General features: G+C 35.4%; 1 protein-coding gene across 1 annotated transcript in view; it reads right to left on the reverse strand.

Moving 5' to 3' along the window:
- Window positions 1-4,167: 4,167 nt before the first annotated feature.
- The window catches only part of LOC106755206 (TMV resistance protein N), a gene marked incomplete in the record, with an annotated part of 4,149 nt that continues 2,687 nt past the window's right edge, over window positions 4,168-5,629 (reverse strand). Inside the window, 3 exon segments of the mRNA XM_014637321.2 lie at window positions 4,168-4,420; window positions 4,497-5,510; window positions 5,599-5,629.

Here is a 5,629-nt window from a genome sequence, read left to right on the forward strand (position 1 = left end):
GTGTGGATATGTGCTGGTTTGCATAATTCATCACATTGATTTGAACATTCAACCCAATACCCACCAGAGTCTGATTATCCATGTTCATCCATTTCCAGAACAGAATCCCTTTCTTGTTCTCCTTTAATTGTTCAACAGCCGATGAAAGGAAACAATATAGTCTTCAAAGATTGCCATTCTCTAGCATTTTGTTGGCTACAAAACCAATGAAAATTGCACCGATTTCAGTGTAGCAAATAATAAATAATATCTTGCAATTTACAACTAATTAGACATAAAGATAACAAAACCAAGAAACTTTTTTTGTATTTTTATCAAACAACTTGGTGTACAACAAAATATAACATAAAGTATTTACAATTTGTTGAGACTAGAGTTCAACCACTTCATTCTCATACATAAACAAACAGCTCGATTCCATATTCATGTCAAAATCAACTTACAACCATACTTAAATCCCATCCCTAATGACTATGAGCCTATGATAACTTATCAAGTTTCAATACCTTCAATCCTCAATAAACAATCATGCATTAAGTTCAAGAGTCTAAGATTACTAATAAATCAAGTTTTATTCCTTGATATAAGCATCCATTAGGCATTTAATTTCAAGTCTAGATTCTAAAGATATTTCCCAATACCTATAGAATCACTAGAATCACAAATCAAGCATGAGAACAATCCACATCAAGCATTAAGCATGAAAATTGAATACTAACATGAATTGGAAAGACATATATCATTAATAGGACAAAATTACACAAGAATTTAATGTTTTACAATTAATCTCAACAAATAAAGTTAGTCCTCAATGGTGGAGAACTTAGGATTCTACAAATTGAAGAGATAGGGAAGAAGTGGAAACTAAAGAGAAGATGCAAACCCTCTTCCAAGGTTCTTGGCAACTGCTCCATGCTCCAATTGCGCTTCCCCTTCGCGTCAACACCTCTAACTCGTAGTTTCTCTCGTCAACCATAAGAAGGAAAAAACACCATGGATTGAAGACCCACAGAGGAGTGGGAAAGCTTCCCAGTACCCCAAACAACCTCCAAGGGCCTTTCTCAATTGCCCTAGGTTGAGAGTGAAGTGTGGGAGGAAGAGGAATTGCCAAAGCTCACGAGAAACATGTTTAAATATCCCATTTTGACACGTCAGCAACATCGTCCCTCACTGCAATGTCAACTCAAAAGGGGCTCTTTGCCAAACCATCACTCGATGCAATTTCATACAACTAAGTGCTAGCGCTACTAGACTAGGTAGCGCTCAGTGCCACTTTTGTGCCGCTCAGTGCCAGACTCCTTTGCAGCTCTGGTTGCTCTTTGACTTTCCAATGGTGGACGTGATTTTGGTACCACTGGTATTTGCTCTAAAATGATCAACTCTTATTCAAAAACATGCTCCCTTGAGCTCTAGGTTGTTGTCCTCCACCACAAAAGCTTCCTATTCATTTATTTTGCACTTATAAAAAAGGAGATTAAAGGTAAAACAAACATTAAACAACTCAAATATAAAACAATACAAAATACACTAAACTTGAGGATAAAATAAGATTAAAATTAGGAAAGAGTTGATTTATTCATGACAATAGACACCCAAAAAGACTCCATGCTCACCTCCTAATAACACTATTATAATAGTCTGTTACAATTATGTAATTACAATTGTTCTAATTACCCAAAAAAATCTCACGATACATACTCAGATATTTTTCTAAAATTGAGTTTGGTTATTCATTGATAATTGAAGGGCTTTAAATAGTCGTGATATTTACAATATTACGGAAATAAAAATAAAATCTAAAAATAAAATATCAACTGATTTAAAAAAAATCTGCTTATTCTATCATGATATAATATTTTACCTAGATAAACATATTATCATAACTACCCATTTCTATTTTATCTCTATCAAATCAAACCAAATATTACTAGACCTAAAACTAATAAAATAATATTTAAACAAAATTATTAATAAAACCCTAAAATTTAAGTTTATCCCAACAAACTCTCCCATAAACTTAAATTCTTCCTTCCTTGCTTTCCATGTGCATCATCCCACACCAGTTCATACAACCGGTTCTTCTTTGCTTTTACCTAGGTTGTTAGACGATCATGCTTATCCTTTAAATATAATACCTGATTTTTCATAAAAATTAAATTACCTTTTTCAATTATCTGACCCATGCTTAAAATACTGCTCTTCAACCCCGGAACATAATAAATCCTTAATATCTCCAACTTGTCCATTATTCTGAATTTGCCGAATTGTTCCACGCCCTTTCACGGCCACCTTGGAGTCATCTCCAAAAGACACAAATTTGGCCTCAACCTTGGTGAGTTCATAAAAAAAGTTCTCGTTCCCACACATATGATTATGATTGCTTGCTCCAGTATCTAGATACCGCCCTATTTTTATCTAGTTCAAGTCTGATGTTCGTCTGCATCAGGCTCAACATATCCTTTATCATAATTGGTTTTTCTCGTCAATTGTGACACACTCATACCATTGACAACCTTTGCCATCTCCAAAAAATATCAAGCACCCACTTTTTCTCTCACGGTGTTTGACTCTCCGCTCTCTCTTTCTCTCTCGGTACTTAGAGCATAAAGTTCTGATACCACTGTTGGGATATTTTTCTAAAATTGAGTCTTGTTATTCATTGATAATTGAAAGACTTTAAATAGCCGTGATACTTACAATATTACACTGTGGCAAGTTTGGTCATTTTGCAAAGTATTGCAAGACCGAGACAAAGGAGGAAACAAATCTCGTTACTGGCAAAGAGATCGGATACAATGGACATGAAAAATTCGGTCTCAATAGTGGATGAAGTGATCTCAATAAAAGGTGCGACAAACGTGGAAAAGGAACTCAAACAAAAGGATGAAGAGATTCAGTGGATAAGGAGGCTTCTGCATGAAGCTAATGAAATTATGAATAAACAGAGGGTTGAGGAAGACGGCTCCTGAAAAGGAAGAGAAAACCTATATCTTTTTTGGACCAGATAAAAATAGGGAAGAAGATGAAGAAGAGATGAAGGCTGATGAGATTTCTACCAACTCAGTATGGTATCTAGATACTGGAGCAAACAATCATATGTGTGGGAACGAGAACTTTTTTTTATGAACTCAAACTTAGAGCATAAAGCTCTGATACCACTGTTGTGAAAATCTCACGATATTTTTCTAATATTTATTGATAATTGAAGGACTTTAAATAGCTGTGATACTTACAATATTGCGGAAATAAAAATAAAATCTGAAAATAAAATATCAACTGACTTAAAAATAAAATCTGCTTATTCTATCATAATATAATATTCTACTTCGATAAACCGAAAATCATAACTACCCATTCCTATTTTATCTCTATCAAATTAAACCAAATATTACTAGACCCAAAACTAATAAAATAATATTTAAACAAAATTATTAATAAAACCCTAAAATTTAAGTTTATCCCAACAATACTTTGTTTAATCGTGATGTTTTCTACCTGCATACGAATATGGTATCTAATCATTTTAGTCTTATTTCGCATTCTTTATATTTATAAATTGTTAATCTTTGATTTATCTTGTCTAAACATGAATTTTTCTTTGTAGGTTTGTTAAAGACATTGCGAGCAATAAATGGTACCTCTTGGCATGACACTTTTTAAGGCCTTTGTATGAACCTTTTGTGTAAACATTTTTTCATAATTATGGACTGATACGAAGACATATTTTTGGATTTGAAGAGGAGTCAACTTAAGAGTTTGTACTGTTTATAAGCTTATATTAGATTTTGTGCTCTTAAGTCTTATTCTATAGGGTNTACGGTTTGTGCTCAACCTAACTTTTTCTTCAAGTTATAGCTCAGTTTCCACTAAATCAAGTAGATAAAGGTTGCATGCAGCATGCTATTAGTTTTGTGAGTTGAATGACCAAAATTTCCACCCCAGAGGTCCTATACCAGAAAATGTCAACATCTCTCTTTCTCATTTCATGCGGGACATTATCCAAGTAGCACTATTTTGCTGTGGGGAAACCTATGATAATTCCTTTATCAGAAAACTGACCAAAGATTTATCTGGGGGCTCAAAATTGAAGGATTTCATGGTACTCTCTCTAAAACGTTGTTTAGAAATATCAGTTGATTTGAACATGCAGTTTATTGAATCAAGTTGTACAGGTGATACTACTCACTAATTTTATTTATAAATTACAGAAAATGATTAAATTGGATGGAGGTGGTGTGGTCCACTTGCATTGACAAATCATAGAACTGGTTTTTGAGGATGAAAGAATCCAACTCAAATAAGAGAAAGAAAGAGGGAAAACAGTGGGCAGATATGGCAATGCATGTAGGTAAAGATGAGCAACTGCACGCAACAATCATAATGGATGCGAACTTCCAGGACAGCAATCAGTATCAGGCACCTAGCAAAAGAAGAAAAGGTTCAGAAGAAGGGTCCAGAAATTAGAGAGTGGAAGGGTATCAGGTCAAAGAGCTCACCACACACGTGCCCTTCATTCAGCCTAGCCTTCCAATAAAACGTTTATACGCCTTCCCCTAGGGCCTCTCCATATCACCTTGCTCTTTGATTTGTTGCATGAAACTGCTATACGTCCATGGTCTTATTATGCTCACCCCGTATCCACCTAATATAAACTCCGTTGGCGACAGACTAAAAGATCTGTCACTGCCTTTTCTCTGCCCTGTAACCATGATTTTAAACCTTGTCAGACTGGTGGCTATTTTGTTTAGGAATTCGGAACATCTTTGGTCGTACATCACAACCACTTTATGCGATCCAACACACCGACACTTATAACTTAGTTTCATTCTAACTCTGTCCGTTATACCTTTACCCTCACAATCACTTATAACGATGTTAAATTCAGGAACGTCAACTTCTCCAACGAGTACGAAGCACCAAATCAAGCCATATACGGGGGAAGGTGGAGCAGAAGAGAGATCTATAATTACAGAATACTTTTCGGACTTGTACTCCAACCATTCTGGAACTCTGCTTCCTGGATACCCGTAAACGGCTTGATAAGAATCATAAGTCTTTTCATAATCGTTGTAATTTTGAAAACCATCTTGCTTTGGCGCAGATAGGTGTTGGTTTGCAAATTTCATCACGTTGATTCGTGCATTCAACCCAATAGCCTCTAGAGAAGGTTCATCCAAGTTGCTGCTATCGACGAACGAAACCAGTCTTCTGTTTTCCTTTATTTGTTCCACTGCCGTTGAATGGAAGAATACAGTCTTCAATGAATCGCAGCCTCCAGCATATAGAGTTTGCAGGGAAAGAGGAAGCTCTGGTATTGTTAGAAGTTTCTGGCAAAAGGCTACGTTTAGATCTAACAGTTGTGTATTGCTGGCGAAGGATGAAGGTAACCTGGTTAATCTGTAACAACGCAAGAGGCGGAGTACTTCAATATTTGTGGCTTTTGATAAATCTGGCAGCTCTTTCAAGCTACCTGAGCCTGTGAGGTCAAGTTCTTTTAAATTCACCAGATTCTGTAATAAAATAAAGCAAAAATGTCAGTAGAGTTAAATCAATTTCTTGTTGCCTGAATTAGCAAAGAATTATGAGACTCATATTTACCTTCACTCCATCCCAAAGTTTTTCCATTCTA

This window comes from Vigna radiata, unplaced genomic scaffold, assembly GCF_000741045.1.
Source record: "Vigna radiata var. radiata cultivar VC1973A unplaced genomic scaffold, Vradiata_ver6 scaffold_264, whole genome shotgun sequence".
Lineage (NCBI taxonomy): Eukaryota > Viridiplantae > Streptophyta > Magnoliopsida > Fabales > Fabaceae > Vigna > Vigna radiata.